We start from the raw sequence: 18,863 nt of genomic DNA on the forward strand, positions 1-18,863 counted from the left end.
CCTGTGTCTATTTTTATATTTGTGGTCTTAATCAAATTTTCTAAAGTAATGGGACAAAGTAGAACTGATTTGTCAGAAAAACTTGACCACATGCAGCTCACACCCCATCCCAACTTACTCTCTCAGTTCTCCCAAAGTGTTTTCACCAATACTTCAAAGGATTTATTTTAGACAGATTTTTAATCTAGATGAGGGCCAATTTTCCTACTCCTAGCTCAAAATAACATGTTGTTTTCACTTTTTCATATTTGTAATGGCACAATCAACCCAATAACTAAGGTTTAAGACTCTTCACTTTCTGCTAGGCTTAGAAAGTTAGATTCAGAGCTCACTTTTTTTTTTTTCTCAACTGTTTGAATTTCTCCTTTTTCCTTGTGACTATCTTGATAAATGGATTCTAAATGGGCAAGTATTTGGAAAGCTTGTCAAGCAACATTGTTTTCAAATTTATTTATTTATTTATTTATTTGCAGTACTGAGGATTGAGCCCACAGCTTCACACATGAGCACTCTCTCTACCTTTAGCAACAACCCCAGAAGCCCTCTTTTAATTTGAGAATCTTGATAAGTTTCTGAGGCTGGCCTCGAACTGGAGATTCTTCTGCCTCAGCCTCTGAAGTAGCTGGGATTACCGGTATGCACCATCAGATCTGGCTGAAAAATTTAAATAAATACATATGCATACTCCTTGAGGCAGGTTTTAATTAAAATATCTTGATAAAAATTTCCATGAATGATAAGAACTGAGGATATGAAAAGGCCTGAGGTATAAGTGATAAAGAGGTCAGCATGTTACTAGCAAGGATTTGGCTGCTATCAAAGACAAGAAGTGGCCAGGTGTGGTGGCACATACCTGAAGTCTCAGTGGCTTGGGAGGCTGAGACAGGAGGATCGGGAGTTCAGTGCCAGCCTCAGCAATGGCGAGGTGCTAAGCAACTTAGGAAAGGCAGGGGGTAAATATGTAGATTTTCTTCTTTCTCTAAATAAAAAATATAAAACAGAGCTGGACATGTGACTCAGTGGAATACTGCCCCTGAGTTCAATCCCAAGTACAAAAAGAAAAAAGAAAAAAAGACAAGAAGTATACTCCAGAGGCTGAGACAGGAGATGGCAAGGTTGAGGCAAGTGTGGGCAACTTAGCAAGACCTAGTCTCAAAAGGAGAAATAAAAAGCATAAGAGATGTAGATCAGTATGAGAGAATCATCCATACTACCCTTCCCCACAAAAAGGTGGGGGTATGGAGGGGCTGGGGAAGTAACTCAGAGATAAAGTACTTGCCTAGCATGTGTAAGCTCCTGAATCCATTCCCCAGTACTTAAAAAAAAAAAAAAAAAGACTTTTATAGCGTGTAGAGACATTGCTCCTGGGGCCATGATGAGCAAAACAACACAAGATTAAATCAAGCACAAGAGAAAATTTTGAGATGCGATGAATGCAAGATGTAGTAGGCTGCTACTGGCATAATACGGCACACTGTTTTACAGTAAGCTGGTTTTTTTTTTTTTAATAAGTAGAAAGAGCACACTATAAAATAATAATGAAAAATATAGTATTGTAAAATCATAAACCATTGCCAAGTACTGCAGATGGCATATAATTGTAGGTGCTGTACTTTCATATTGGCAAGGCAGTAGGTTTGCTAGTTCAGCATTGCCACAGATACTAAGGCATTACCAGCTGACAGGAATTTTTCAGCTCCACATAATCTTATGGGAAACCATTGTATTTGTGGTCCATTGTTTACCAAAATGTTGTAATGTGACACATAGTTGTAATTAAAGGGATTTCTATTATTCAAATATATGTCAAAATGAATATATATGCATTTTAACATACGTTGAAATATATAATATAAATTTTAAAAACATAGGTCTATTAAATATATGCACCTATGTGTGTCACATTTGTAAAGTAAATACCATTCATTTTTTGTGCCATCAGAAAAGACTACTTCAGACGCAAAAATTTTGTTGACATGGGTTTCATGTGGGAATTAGAGTGAACCGATCAGGGAAGAATGTTGAGTTTGACGTGCAAAACAGAGATGGTAGGCAAGGAAGAGCAAACTGAACCATGAACTGAAAAAACAAAAAATCATCATCAGAAAACAGAGCCCAAGCTAGTAGTGGCTGGGAGAACTGTAAATCATCTACCCTGGAGAATCATCAGAGAGACAGGAAGGCACTCAAGGTTCCACTACAAGTTCAGAGTGTATCACCTGACGTCTGGGTTAGTTTTATGCAGTGTCTCTGAGCCTTAAAGAATGCAAGCAAACCCTGTAGCTCACTAACAGAGGCTGAATTCTATAGCATTATATGCTCTCAATGAAGACCATACAGAAAGAATTTAGCCTAAGTAAGGACACAGTTAAATGCCTCAGGAATTCCCTTTGCTGAAAGTCTTATAGAGTAAGTTGAATCACCTCTTGCTGCAGGAAGAAGTATTCTAGAAGCATTATAAGTGTTAGAAGGAACACTGGGTTAGAGGACCCTGCATTCTTAAGGATTCTGAGAGGTGGTGATTCTAGAAGATACACAGACCCTGCCCATTTAAATTTTTCCCAAATGTAACTACAGTTAAGCTGATCTAAAATATATTGCCTCAAAGCTCTCTTAGCAAAGCTCAGCAATACCACATGCTAGTCCTTATTCCTGTTCAAGCCAGTGATGGGGAAATGGATGTCTTGCAAAACCTATTCCAGTATTTCCTGTTGGATAAACTCTGTTGTTCTCTAAAAACACTGAAAAGAGAAGTGTACAGAATCAGAGGTAGACAAGCTTTCAAACAGGTTGGAAGAGTAGGACCTGCCTCTCACACTGAGGACAGGACTGAGTTTCTTCTCTGTGAAGAGGGTCTGCATGATGAGTTGTAATTTGTGTTTATAATGCTTCCTCATAAGCAGCCCTTGGGGATTTGCATTTTAATTCAGGAAGCAGTCTTTATTTTAGGGATAAATCAGTAAAACAGGTCCACACCAACCTGTCATTTTCCTCTTCTATTTTGAAGCTCTCCGTAAGGGAGTTAACTTCTCCCAAAAAAGCATTTAGAAAATTCCTGGTTAGGCCACTTTGCTTGTTTTGTGAATGGCGTTTGTGGTCAGCTATAACATATATAGCATGCTTGCTTCTTACTGCTGCCTTTTTCATGCATGTTTTTGTTATTTTGGAATTTTTATGGAAGTGATTAAGTATTATTTGGTTTTAAGCTGGTGTAGAAACTATGGAGATGGAGAAAATACTCTGCAGCCAAACTCCAAACACACATACACGTGCAATCATAAACACACACACATGCATTCAACATTCCTCAAATGTGTCCAGATCTTTTCTTTTTGATCCAGCCTGCTTGTTTTCTTGCCACCCCCACCTTTCTCTCAAGAGAGAGTATACAGGGAGGGAAATGAAAGTAAATATGATTTCCATTTCATTTTAGGCTTGCTTTCTAATAGAGGCAGCATTGTTTGCATGTCCAAGCTTCCTGCATTGACTCAGACTTCAATGTTGTAGAAAAATTTTCCAGACTTATTCAGAATGGTAGAAAGACTTTTGTAGGGTAACACCTTCCCAGCCACCATTAATGGGTACAGTTTGAGACAGCAAGTTGTACTGCTTTGTAACTATGATAGGAATGTTCTTCCCTACCCCAGCCCATCTCCCAAAAACATAAAACAGGAGAGAAAGTAAGCCCTGGTGTTTAGACCAAAAATTTCTAATGCACTGATAGTATTTAGTAAGTTCCAAACTACATCCCAACGAAAGGCAATGTTTTTTTTTACTGTATTAAATCAGTTTAATATATAGTACAATATAAAAAAAATAATATTTTTTGGGGGGGGCGCTAAGGAAGAATAGAGTTACTTTAGGTAGAGGGGAGTGAAGGGAGGGGAGGTGATATGGGGATAGGAAGGATAGTAGAATGAAACAGACTTTATTACCTTATGCACATCTATGACTTCATGACCAATGTAATTCTATGACATGTACAATCATTCTATGACATGTACAAATGAGAAATTATACCCCATTTATGTATGGTATATGTATGCATTCTACTGTCATGTATAACTACTTAAAACAAAAAAAAATAAAATGTTTTTGTTACTAGAAAATTCGACTTTTATTTACCATATGGGAGATGGAAATATGAAATATAAAATTTAGTATTTGTACCAGAATAAATTTTTATGAGGAATTCTAAAACTCTTAGAAGAGTAATGTGTCCACTCTATATTCCATACCAACTTATAGATTTTAGCAAGAAAAATAATCTATTTCATTTAAACATTTTCACCCTGGGGGTTATAGGTCAGTGGATGTGCCTGGGGCCCTGGGTTCAATCCCCCCACACACACATACACACATGCATAAACATACACAAAGGCCCCCTTTATGTACTTTCTAAAAGGTTTAATTAAAATATCTGGCTTTGTTGTTATGTAATCCAGTAGTTGGGTTATGCATAGTATCTATAACTGAAAGGAGATTATACATGGATATATTTTAAAATATTCCATGTCTTTATGTTATTCTAATAATTAGTCTTTATTAAAGGCATATTCCAAAACTTTTCTTAGCTCTCCATATTACTTAGTTGCTAGGAGACATAAACTCATTATGTACTATTATTATTCAACAAGTCATAATCTACTCCCAATTTCACAATGCCAGTTGATTTGGGGGCTGCATTCATTCTAATTGTAGACAAACTGCATAATCAGTGAAAATAACAACACCTTTTTCTACCTGATGTTCATTTGCAATTTGGAGTCAGATTTAAAAACATGAACTATACTAAGCACCCTAAAAATGTAAGATAATTTTTAACTCAGAGAATTGTCAAAATATTTGCAATTTAGAATTATTTACTGGGACCGGGGATGGAGCAGTGGTACAGCAATTGCCTAATATGTATGAGGCCCTGGATTCCATTTCCAACACTGAAAACAAAACAAAACCCACCTTATCTATGATTTACAAAAATCAACTGAAAGCTACTATGTGATGTGTTTAATTCTCATTTTCAAAACAAAAATGTGTGACATCAGCTCTTTCAATATTTTATATGATATTTCCATCAGGGTTGGTTTTTATCTCTTTTATCGTGATATACAGGACAGGATATTTTTTTCCATATATTTTCAGGACAGGTATTTTTAGAAGAATGCCTGGCATTCTTCTAATGTGTCATGAAATTAGGCTTTTTGGATTAAAGATTAATTGTCTGCTACAGGCTGGGTGAGGTGGCTCCACCTGTACCAGACACTAGGCCAGCTGTACTCAAGTATAATGCACTCTTTTATAGACTAAAAACCTAAATTTTCTGTTGAGGAATATGAAATGTTAGCCTCCCTTGCTATAAATAAATTATCCTATGATTTTGTGTTCTTACTTGTATTTGTGTGTTTTTTTCATTGTTGTTGCTGTTGCAGTGCTAGGAATGGAACCCAGGACCTGGTACATGCCAGGCAAGAGCTCTACCACTGAGCTACATCATCAGCTCTTTTATTTTTTTATTTTGAGACAAGGTCTTGCTAAGTTGCCAAGGCTGGCCTCAAACTTCCAGTTCTCACTCAGCCTCCCAAGTAGCTGGGGTTACACATGAGCACCTCTGGGCTACCCCTGGTGTTTGGTGTTTGTGTTTTTCAGAATGAGCATCTTCTGTTATATTTTAAGAAGATCCATTGAGTAAAGTAAGAAATGTCTCTACTCAGTTCTTTGGTGAACATTATATTTTTACTCTTAAAAATCCTTGAATTTTTGTTGAGTTCAGACTTATCTGGCAACTCAGTCTGGAGACTATTCAATAAAAATGAGTAAGATGAATTTTTCAAAATGATTATTTCAGCCTCAAATGTTTTCCAATTCAAAGGGTAAGCTTTCTACTTGATTTATATCAGGGTTTACTTTTTCTGTAAACAGCACCTTCTTGCCTGCCCTACCTCTATTCCCTCACATTTTTCTCCTTGCCTGGATTGAAGGTTTTATCTCTTTCTACGAGTTTTGTTCAACGCTGCTGTGACCAGTGGGCATTCCTCAGCTAAGGAGAACCAGATGGCCATGAAGGAGCACTAATATTTCCTTCACATCTCTTCTGGGCAATCCTTTCTCACAGAGCGTAAGTTTGCTAGCTTAATACCACTCTGAGATGGACAACAGTCCAAATAATGTGGCAGGCTTAATAATTATTTCTTTATGTCACAAGAAATCAATTTGTTTAGGAAAAGAAAGCCCTAAAGATTAAGATGAGGTCTAAGTCACACCATATATTACAAATAGCAAAAAATAACTTTCCAAAACAATGAAAGTATTTAAAATATATATATGTATGTATGTATATATATATATATATTATAGAAATATAACATTATAGAGTTATAATGCAAAGTGATTTGCACTATAATCCTTAGAGATAATCGGAGATGCACATTTACATATATACATTCACATTGTTTGTGTATATCTATATGCAATTACAGAAACAAAGAGTAAAAGCCAAGCATCTCTGATAATGGAGAAATTATGGATAATTTAAATGCATAATACCTATATCCTTCTTCCTTTTTTAAATATTTAAGAGGTCGTGATTAACAAAGTAGTTGAAAGATCACAGGGTAGGGTAATAAGAGGTAGAAGATTTTATTTGATTCTTAGCAACTTTACTAACAATCCACATGTACTTGAAGGCGTTCCTCGACTTCTTTAAGATCCAATCTTATCATCTGTAAGACAGAGACAATTATAATGATCTATTAACTTGCAAGGCAGATATGAGGGTCAAGTTAGAATATTTTTTAAGTTTATTTAACTATGAAGTTGCATGCAAATACTTCAAAATCAATATCATCTTCATCAAGATCCAAGTTGTTTCCAAGTTCTGTCTCATTCCTGTTTCTGTTCTCAATGGGAGGTCCTACTAATGGTTAAGCAAAAGACAAAGAGAACCCACTCCCCCCAAAATCAGCAGAGCCAACCCAATATAGACTTGCCTTTGGAAACATGTCCTGACTACCAAGGATGCCCCTGAAAGATCGCCTTAGAACTTTGTAGATTGATTTCCCAACATTCTAAAGCCTGGAAAAAGAAAGACTCTGGAACCTCTCATCAGACAAGCACATGACAGCATATAAGCCTCTATCTAAGTCTCGAAAGCCAAAGAGACTTTGGACCTATTTGTTCTTCTCATCCTACCCTCCACCCCCTTGAGAAACAGACAAGAATGAGATGAGGTTATTTCACAAACCATCTGACTTCAAACTGAAGTTAGTAATCCAGGTAAATAAGCACTTGGGGAGCATGAGGAAACTAAGGGGGCCCTGGAATATGCATTCTGACAAGACTTAACACTGGAGAGAGTAACTAACATGACTCAATTGATCCTTTATCCCAGGACACTCTCCCCAGGCACACACAGATGTCTGGGAAGGGGAATTGGGAACAGGGAGCCAAACTCTCTCAGTCATGGTAGCATTACTGTGTGAAGTTCTCTGACACAAATCAGAAATCCCAGGGAATAGGTTTGCAGATTGTTATCTCCAGCACCCTCCTTGTGACCCAGCAGCAACTTGCACATGGAAAATGATGCAGAAAGGAAGGAAGGCAGGCAATCAGTTCATGCAAAACTTAATGAAAGTGTGATCTTCATCTTTTTATTATGGAGATATTCAAATATAAAGAAAATAGAGAGAATTATATATTAAATACACATATACCAATTACTCTGCTTCATCAATCTTGTTTTGTTTATGTCCCTTTAATTTGGGGCATGGGTGGGTTATTTTAAGAAAAGTTCAATATTTCATATCATTTCACCCATAAATACTTCACTATACATCTCCAATTCATAAAAAAATGTATACTCACACATTTCAGATTTAACAATTCTTTCTTAATAACTTTCAAAATTGCAATTTCTGTCTCAAAATATCTTTTATCACTTGGTTAGAATCAGAATTTATGAGACTCACAAAGTCACAATTTTTTGTCATTTAAATCTTCATAAATATTTTCTAATCTCTCCCTACTGCACTTTATTAATGGCATCTGTAGATGGGCCACATTTTGAACTTGGCTGAAAGCTAGTGGTGTCCTCTACCTGTGCATTTCTTATAAACTGGTAGATAAGGGATTTGATAAGACCCAATGTAATTAAAGTCAACTCCATTGTTAGCTAGGTAGTTCCCACTGTATCTCATAGAAATTGTCTTTTAAAAAGTACCAAATAGCAGAAATAAATTTAGCCTGTCTACAAGCCAAGTATAGAATAGGACAGGTATGGGGCCAGGGTACGGCTCAGTGGTGCAGAACTTGTTTAGCATGTGTAAAGCCCCCAGCAATGGAAAAAGAAAAGGAGAATACTGAAGGTCTATATTCTAAACCGACTAGAAATTAGACCTTGAAATTGAATGATATGAACAGCATATACCCTTTCATTCTGTCTGAAGATCTCCAGCTGTCCTATTGACAACAGACTATGGGAAGTATGAGAGCAAACACACTTAGAGGTGATTTAAGGAATCCACGTGAGACAGTGATGGCTTGGCCCAGATGCAAAGTGAAGTTATGAGAAACATCAAACAAAAAACAGTAATACACAAAAGTGCTCTGAGGTGGGTTTTTGTTGTTGCTGTTGTTTGTTTTTTAGTTTGTTTTGTTTTGTATTTTTGGTTGGTTGGTTGGTTGGTTGGTTTTACCATCAGTACTCACCTGTTCTATAGTCAGGTGTTTTGTGCCTGTTATACTCATTACTAGATAATGGATGCGAGTCCCAAAAGTTTAAGAATTCTTTTTACAAACCAGACAGGATGGCACACTCCTGTAACCCTGGTGACTCTCTGAGGCGATAGGATGGCAAGTTCAAGTCAAGCCTGGGCAAGTTAGTGAGCCCCTCTCTCAAAATCAAAAATAGAAAAGGCTGGGGATATGGTTTAGTGGTAGAGCACCCTGAGTCTATCCCCAGTACCATACACACACACACACACACACACACACACTCACACACACAAAGAAATTATAAGAAAATCTTAAAATGAAAAGAATCTGAATGTCTCTTTTTATTTCTGCAGTTAATAACAATGGTTACCATACAACCTAGTATATGCCAGAGATTTGTTATTTTATATCCATCAGTAATCCATTAGTAAATAACTTAATCTCAAAATGAACCAGGAGCACAAACATCATTTTCCATTTTCCAACAAGAAATTTAGATTACAGAGAAGTTAAGTACTCTAAATAAAATTAAAATTATACAAATAATTAAGAACAGAGCCAGGATGCTAATTTAGATATTCCAATCTCAGTCCCAGGCTATCTCCATTAAACTCCAATGTGAATTATGAAAAGCCATCATTCTATTTGGGTCTCTAGTCTTTTTGGTCCAAGTCTTTAAACAATATATTCCCACAGATTTCATTGTAGATTCTTCATTTGTAAGTATTTGACTAATTATTGACTTGACCTATTTTATTGTCCAGCAATGTTGTGAAAAAAGGATTTCCAATGGTGAACATACTAGGAAGGAAAGAGACTAGAGCAGATCTCATAGTCAGCATGGGGGACAGCCGGCACTGCTGCCCACAAGAGCCAATGTGTGCTCATCTTTTCCAGATACCACATTTTGCACTGCCCCATGGTAGCTCAAAAAATGATCCACAGGGGGAGTTTTTATCACACAGAAACCAACACAGTAAATCAGGGCTTTTAAATTCAGAGATCTAATTGCTAGCCTACTGTTGCCTACACCTGAAAGAGAGACAGCAAGAGAGAGAGAGAGAGAGAGAGAGAGAGAGAGAGAGAGAGAGAGAGAGAGACTGGAGACTACACTATCAATGTGCTAGGTGTGGTTAATATCTAACACTAGTTTTTAAAAACTGCCTAATGTTCACTATAAACCATAATAACAGAAAGTGTCTACTTGTCAGAAACATGTATCTTAAAGTTGATGATTACACATATCCTGATTGACCTCAGCAAAATGCCTCTAGTACTTACACATTTTCAGAGGCAATTTTAAGAGTTCTATGCTCTGATTTTCCCTCATCCCAAACTGACACCTAGCATTTTTTTTTCAATGTTGGGCTGGAACCCAGGCCTCATGAATGCCAGACAAGTACTCTACCACTGAGTCCCACCCCAGCTACACATCCCATTCTCAGGTGATATTTCTCCAATAAATGCAACAGTAGTAAGCTCAGTTCATCCACAGAAGATCAAGGCAACTTCAGTCTAGCAGCAGGCTGATGAGTCGGTCTCAGAAGCTTGGGCTCCTCTACCAACAGTGGCTAGTCTTGTAGTTTCCTCCCCTTAGACCAGCCTAAGAGAAGGTCCTTTCATTAGTGGAGGCTGAGAGGAGAATCAGTCTGAATATTAATTAGAGTGGCTGATTGCTTTGTCACTGGAGAAGAAAATCAGAATAGCTTCACTTAGATGGATTGGATATCTGAGAGCCAAACAGAAATCATTTAAGGGAATCTGAGTCCCATGATCCTGTAATCCCAGCTTCTCAGGAGGCTGAGACCGGAGGATTGCAAAACGGAGGCCTACCTCAGTAACTTAGTGAGATGCTCAACAACTTAGTGGGACTCAAAAAAAGGGGGGGGGGGATGGTCATTGGTTATTATAATTTTTTTTCTTATCTTCCACAAGTATTCTACTAAAACCAGCAACATGTAGCTAGAAAACACATATGCACTTGCTCTCTGCTACTACCCACCTCTACTGCCACCTAAATTCTCTTAAATCCTTTCTCAGGGAAACTTCTCCCTCAGCCACATTTCATTGCTGTGCCAAGCTGCAACGTACAGCTTCCCATTTTCTCTTTTTTGTTACCAACCATTGCCCATTCAGGCCAGACTCAGGTCAGAGTCAAGACAGAACTTTTTCCCTTATGGTCAAAGTCTGCCATTAAGCTACATTCCCAGTCATTTTATTTTTATGTATGTATCTTGAGACAGAGTCACCGGAGACAGCCTGGAAAGGGTGCTGAGGTTGCAATCAAAATAAGAAAAGTGCCTCTAAATGAAGTCATTGGCACAAGGAGAAGATAACAGGAACCAAAGTGGGACAAAAAAAAGACTGGATCCTGGAAAGCAGAAACTCATACTGTAGCAGCAACAGGAACAAGTAAGTGGAATGTGGTCAACACACAACCTACGCAGTATTGAGTCGATGCCTCCTGCAGCCTTTTCACCTCTTGGTATAGTTCTGAGGGTCAGTGTAGCCTGGAGCCAGACTACAGGGGTCTGGAGCGTAGCCCTACCATTTACTGGTTCTGTGACCCTCTTCCACTTCCTCTGTTTCCTCATCTGTAAAACTGAGATAATAGGATAATATCTTTAAAGTTCTTAGAAAATTATCTATAAATAGACATAAAAGTAAAATAATACATACCATGTACACTTGCCTAACATGCACAAGGCCCAAGGTTCTGTCCCAGCACTAACAAAGAAAAAAGAAAAAAAAAAAAAAGGAAAGAAAAAGGAACATACTGATGTGATTGGAGTCACCTTTCACTTATCCTCTCCCTTCTTTCAGGAGTAATCACCATTTTTGAATTTGTGATTTATCACCACCATTTTTTTTAATTCAGTCAATTTTGTAGTACTGGTGATCAAACCCAAGGCCTCTGGCACACCAGACAAGCATTCTGTCATTAAGCTACATCCCCAGTCACTTTATTTTTATTTATGTATTTTGAGACAGGGTCAATAGGATGCCCAGGCTGGCTTCGAACTTGCGATCCCTCCACGTCAGTCTTCCTAATAGCTGGGATTCCAGGCGTGCACCACAGCACCTGGCTACATCATGCTGTATGTTTTATGCAATTTGTTTTGCTTACTCAATCCATCCAGGATGATACAAGCAACTCTCAGCCTCCCATGCACATCGTTCCTATTATTGTGAGAATATTCCCATAGATGCATGCACCATAATTTATTTGTCTGTTTTTCTGTTAATAAGTTGCTTTTTTTTTCTCTCCTAAGCACTTGAACATATTTCTTAGCAAATGAGGGGGAGCTCTCATAAGATTGTTTTAGAAGTGAAATTTCTGACTTTTAGGGTAAGCGTATTTTCAAATTTACTTCTTACTTTCAAAATATTTTTAAGATGTTTGGACAAATTCACATTATCTTCAGGACTATACTATGTCGTAACTACTCCATAAAGCCTACCAAGACACATTCATTTTGTACTTCTGATAACGACACTTTAGCAATATTCCTTGGGTCACAAAGCTAGTGAAGTGTGGAGCTGGGATTCATATATAGACACACAGTATCCAGAGTTATACAACATAGAAAATATAATAAAAATTAGAGATATTCTGACCCAAAAGTATTACTATACACATAACAAAGATTTCATTGACACTGACAAGACTTAATATAAACTAGAATAACCTTATCTCAACTATTGAGACCTGCAAAACTTTATTTCAAAATCAGGCACATTCTGAGGTTTCGGGAGGACAACAATTTGGGGGGAGACATCATTCAGCCCACTCCATGATCTCTTTCTCCTCCAAAGACAGGAGTAGAATCCACTTTTTGTTCATGACAAGCCTTCAATTGTTAGATAAAATCTTTACTATTTACACATATCCCTTCTCCACCCCACCTTCCGGGCCTAAGACCACTCTTGTCCTGACTATATATGCTCTTTGCAGTGAGGCCCCATCATCAGAGCTCTTAGATGATCTTGTTGCCTAGAGTGTCCCATCCCTGTCCCAGTGACTTTGCTCTGGACACCTTTCCACTTGCCAGTATCTTTTTCCTGAAATAATATCCATAACAAAATTATTTTCCAGTCACAGGAAGAAGAACATTAGGTACAGTGAACTCTAAGAGTTGTCACTAACCACTAGAATTATGGCTCAGACATAGCTGCACAAACCACACAGTTCTACACCATCAACTTGTAATAGTTCTAGCTCCATCTCTAACTCTGTAAACAAAATAACTCTGGTTTTTGCACTTACATTTCTTAATCTTTAGAAATAGGATATCTGCTCTATTCTGTTTGAGGATCATATTATAAGGAAAAATATAGATTGGTTCAAAAGACTTACATAAAACCCTCAGATAAAAATGTACAGGAAGAATGTGAAATGACTGTCAGTTTACAATACAATAGAAATTAGCTTTGTTTCACATGACAGGGTTCTTAGACAATACAATAGAATCTACAAGCATCTTGCCAGAAAATATACTTGTGTACAAGTACACATATATGCATATGCTTCAAAATAATTGAGGACTTAAATCACCCTGAACCTCAGAAAATGGCTTCCCTCCATTCTCCATATAATAAATGGCTTTTAGCAGGGATCAGTGGGATACAATTGGGAGGCTGAGGGAGGAAAATCACTTGAGCCCAGGAGTAGTGTGAGGCTAGCCTGGCCAATGTGGCAATAACTCATCTCAAAAAACAGAGTCAATTTTGAATCTGAGCATTAATGAATAAAGTGGATGATATTCTGATTCATAGTGGCTGCTCCACCATAGAACTGAGGCTGCTGAGCTCAGTGGTAGAGTGTTTGCCCAGCAAGTGCAAGGCTCTGGGTTCCATCCCCAGCTCTGCAACACAGAGCTGAGGCTACCAACACACCGTGTGCACAGTAAGGGTTGAGTGGAAGCCTTTTAGATTAAACTGAATGTCTGTGGATAATCAGCCCTCTTTCTCAGTAGGAACAACAGATTTCAGAAATAAGTTAGTCTTTAGTGCTAATTTTCTCCCTCCTCCCTCTTTTTAATATTCTCATTTCAGCAGAAATTCACTCATCTCTCTTTAATGGGATGAAATTGATCCATTAAAGTAATCCTCAATGAGATCTTAAAAAATGGGGTTTGGTACTATCCCATTTAAGGGGTCAGCTCTACTAAATTTCACTACAGCTAGAGTAGCAGAATTATTAAACACATGATTTAGTGATAATGGAATTTCTGATATTGGTCATAGAAATAATTTGGGACCAAAACCTTTTTGGCAATAATGTGGGGGAGGGTTACATGCTTTCTACATAATTTATTTCATTTTAACAGTTTAAAACTTTCCAAAGTCCTTTCATGAATGTTTTCATTTGTTTCCCATCAAAAGCCAAAATAGGAGGAGGCCATAGGGAAATTTAGTTAATGAGAAATAGGTGAAAGAGGTGACTTACTAACAGCCTTTCTTGCTATTAGTAAGATGTAGACAGAGCCAGGTGTGGTGGTGCACACAGGTGATCCCAGTGACTCTGGGATCTAAGGCAGGAGGATCATAAGTTGGAGGCCAGGCTCAGCAATTTAGAGAGACCCTATCTCAAAATAAAAATAGAAAGGACTGGGGGATAGCTCAGTGGTAAAGTGTCCCCAAACCTAGTACCAAAAAGAAAAATAAAAGATATTCAGCCAGGACTGCACACCAGATGAAATTTTAAATCCTACCCTCCTTTAGTTATCATGAAGGCAATCATATCTATAAAATGCAATATCAGTATTCAAGTGGTCACTCTGAGATATAGTATGACCTCACATATAGTAAAGGTTGTCCAAAAAGTTGGAAATATATTTCTTTTTTGAGGGGTAACTTAAGCTTGGTGCAGAGTAGAGGCAACAGTTGTCTCCATCTTCTAAAGCATAGGAGGGAAAATCTCTCTTTGTTCTTACAAAGATGACTGAGAACCCTTTTACAATGCATAGTATCTTTCATTCCATGATAAGGGACAGGATCGAAGATGCCAATGTCTGGGTATGTATCAGTGCAAATGGCTGATACCAGATCTTTCTTTGAAAACAATCTTTGATAGGTGCTGAGGGCCACCACTGCCAGAGTCAGAACCCAGTCTGAGACTTCGGAGAGCCAAAAAGAGAGACACAGCTGGTGGCTGATGTCAGGTGGCACCCACCTCTCAATCTTGTGGCTCTGATTATGGTGAATCTCACCTGGCACACAGAATAACAAAATAGATTCCCTCTGGATCTCAATAGAAATTCAGCATTTCTCAAAGTGTGGTCCTCACAACTACGGCATCAGAATCACCCAGAAGTGTCACTAAACATTCACGTTTCCAAGTATTACACACACACACACACACACACACACAAGTGTGGTCCTCACAACTACGGCATCAGAATCACCCAGAAGTGTCACTAAACATTCACATTTCCAAGTATTACACACACACACACACACACACACACACACACACACACACAGCTTTCCACAGGGGTCTCTGTGGCAGGGCCCAGAAATTATCCTTTGTAACCAGCTCCCAAGGTGACTATTTAAATGTTAAACTTTGAAAACTATTACTCTGGAGGCTGAATCAGACAATGGGATACTCATGGATACTCTTCTCTTTTGAAAGACCTGGAGGTGTAGCTTCATGAAGACTATTGTGTGGAATCTCCTTTATATTTCTTCCCTTCCCTTACCTTAAAATCAAATAGTGGTTTTTTTTTTTTTTTTTTTTGCATTACACAAAAGCGTGCATGTCATTTCGCTTTGATGTATGAATATACTTTTATCTATATTTTCATATGGGCTATTTTCTCCTTTTTGCATGATACTCATCCTTTCTGCTCTCTCGTCTACCCTTGTCTCCATCAAAACCTAGTAATCTGTATTATGTCTCTAGTTTCCTTTATAATCTTGCATCCACATGCACAAACATACACTCAAGCTTATATGAGTAGGGGTTGCTTTATGTCTTAATAAAGTATATACATAGTGCAAATTATTTTCTATATTTTGCTTTTCCCACTCAACCAAAATCTATAGAGATGTTTCTATATTACAAAATTGAACTCCAATTTTAAATGACTGCCTATGATTTCACAGCATGGATGAATTATCTTTTTCAACCATTCCCCCACTGATGGGCATACTTTGTTTCCCAGTCCTTACTGCTAGTAGTAATGCAGCAATTGACATCCTTTTACATTATATATGTTTTATTTCTAGGTCATAGATTCTTATTCCCAGAATAGTGAACTGTACAAGTGTTTTCTCAATAACAATTAATATTAGTATTCTTTTAGGATTATATATATTTTTATTATTTCATTTGCAGGGTCAGGTGTATTTTAATTTTGATAACTCTTCCCTGCTTGCTTTCCAAAAAATAATATTTTAATGATAATCTGTATAAAAACACTTTTGCCTGTTTACAACTTCTCATTATAAAAGTTTTGTATTGGTAGCAAAGTGTAATCATTTATATAAATTTATAACATTGAATTTTAAACTACTCTTTATTCACAATGTTCCCATTTTTCCAAGCACCATAATGTTTTCCCTTTGGAGTTTCACTAATATTGCACATCACAAATAAGGTGCTGTCAGAATGTAAACAAGAAGACAAGTCAATGCAGCCAATAAGACAATTTTTTAAAAAGGCAGTCTTCAATGATATTATCCTCTGAATACTTCAGATTTGACAGGTAAGTAGGTAGATAGGAAATAAAAACAAAACAAAACATCTCCTATTGTTTGTCCTACCCTGCCAGCAGCCAAATCTGATATGGTCAATTTCTTCTGCAATGTTAAATATGCAGTAGTAGTCAAGGTCAAAGAACATTTTCCAGGAGCAATTACCATTTTCTTCTTCTCCTTCTTCTTTAAAGATATAGATAAAGGGGAAAAAAACAATGTGACCTTTGCATTTCAACCAATCCTTTTTTGGGGGGATGGGAGATCTAGGGTTTTACTCTGTTGCTCAGGCTGGCCTCAAACTCTTGGATTCAGGTGGTTTTCCTACCACAGCCTTCTGTATAGTTAGAACTTCAGACAGGCACCATGGGCTCAGCTTGATTAGCTTGATTTATTAGTTTTTATGGTACTAGGCATTGAACCCAGGGATTTATACATGCCAGTCAAGTGATTGCCACTAAGGTACATCCCCAGCAGTTGATTTGTTTGATTTGAACGTCTGTAAGTGTCCAGGAAGGCATCAAGGCTCACAGACAGTTTACCATATGGCCAATTTCTAAGTGCTATCTATAGTTCATAGGAAATGGCGAGTTTCAAAATCAGAAGATTAAAGAAAACAAGAGGAATAGAGAAGAGGACAGAAGAGAAAAAGATGAGAAAGTATTTGGTACGTGAGCTAAGAAAGAAACCAACTTAATTATGGAAGAAAAGACACATACATAGGATAGCTCACACAGGCAGAGTTGCTGTGGAGGCACATTCCAGGAAAATCTTAAGAGATTACTTTAATAATAAACCATGCATTCTTCAGCAAGCCATCACGGGATTAACTACCCCTTTCCTAGGCTGGAAGCACAGTCCATTTTCTTTTTTTTTTTTTTTTTCCCTTCTCCCTCACAGTCAGAGTTGGTGCAAGGGACAGTTGTCATGTGAGAACATAGTTTTTCTTTCTTTTTTTTTTCCATGTTTTTTTAATTGATGTTTTATAGTTATATATAATGGTGGGGGGTCATAGTTTTTTGAACACCACATTGAATTTTCTTCACCCTAGTTTTCTAAACATGAATTTCAGTGGTGGTAATAAAAGACTGTGGTTCAGGCAGGTGAATGTCTGGGTGGGCTTTGGTGTTATTCTCCAGATGCAGGGATATTCATTTTAAAGCTCGTGAAAAGTGACAACTTAGATGTGACAGGAAACAGCATTTCCTGGGATAAAACGAGTTAAATTTACTTTCATCCCCCCCCCACACACACACCTTTTTTTTTTTTCTTAATGTGAGCAGGACATTGGATTACTTCCAGAAGCAATATCAGCACCCTAGAGATATAAACTCTTCAAACCAGAATTCCTCATTGTCGACTCAGGATTTCTGTGTAAAACAAGGTGTCCATTTTAAGCTGTATGTGTGATCCCAGGGCTCACATATGAACTGTTTTCACCAAAATCTTCTCTTCAAACTAGAGTTCACAGCAAATGAAATAATTTTCTTTCTCTGGCTTCTAACACAAATCTGCCATTTGGTAGAGTATAGTAAACATAAGTTGATATTTCTTTTTTCTCTTTTTCTTTCTTTCTCTTATTTCTGTCTTCTGTGATGCTCATGTTAACACTTCTTAGTAAGAGTCGTAGAATTTTAAAAAATTAGATTTGGGTGTACACTTTTTTTCCTTTTCTTTTTAGTGTTGGGGATGGAATTCAGAGCCTTGAGCACGCTAGGCAATTTTTCTACCACTGAGATATAACTCCAGCTGAGTTGAGAAAATATTACATATTGAAGGTCAAAGAGACCTATTTCTTCTGCATTGTCAAAACCCCTATTTGCCTGAAATCAGATGCTTTTCTCCCCCAGTTGCTTAGCTTTCAGAAGTGAAACCATTCCTCTGAACTTTTAGATTTTAGAAAGAATGAATCATGTTTTCAGTGGCATCAAAATTCAAGTTCTTTGCTTAAATGTTATAATTACTTTTATAGGGCTAAATTTTATATACCTCTTGTCATTCACACAAAGGCATTCAAAAAACAATAGCAAATTATGTCAGAGAAATATTGCAAATTTAGCACCAGTCCCCCTGCCTTTGCATGCCCAGGTAGAGGAGATAAGACCCATAACAGAAAGAGTAGAGGCTAAGAAAGGTAGTATTCTTGGCCAGCTGTGCTTCGTGGTGCCCCTCAATCTCTTCTGCACACTGTATGTTCCAAGCCTGACCTACTTGCAAGCAAGGACTGCCACTCACTTTAAGTTACCCCAAATTACACAGTGGCTTTGCAGTCCGGGATAGGCAAAGACCACAAAATACATCCTTGGTGTCCCATAAGCCCAAGTTGAACCTTCAGGTTCCAGCGGTAAAATGCAAATCCATTGTGTTACTTATTCAATAAAATCAATAACCCCTCCCTTCCAAGTCACAATTTGGCATTTTCATGTTTAGTACACTCTACCTCCGACTTTGGG

The sequence above is a fragment of the Marmota marmota genome, unplaced genomic scaffold (genome assembly GCF_001458135.2).
Source record: "Marmota marmota marmota unplaced genomic scaffold, marMar, whole genome shotgun sequence".
NCBI classification, from domain to species: Eukaryota; Metazoa; Chordata; class Mammalia; order Rodentia; family Sciuridae; genus Marmota; species Marmota marmota.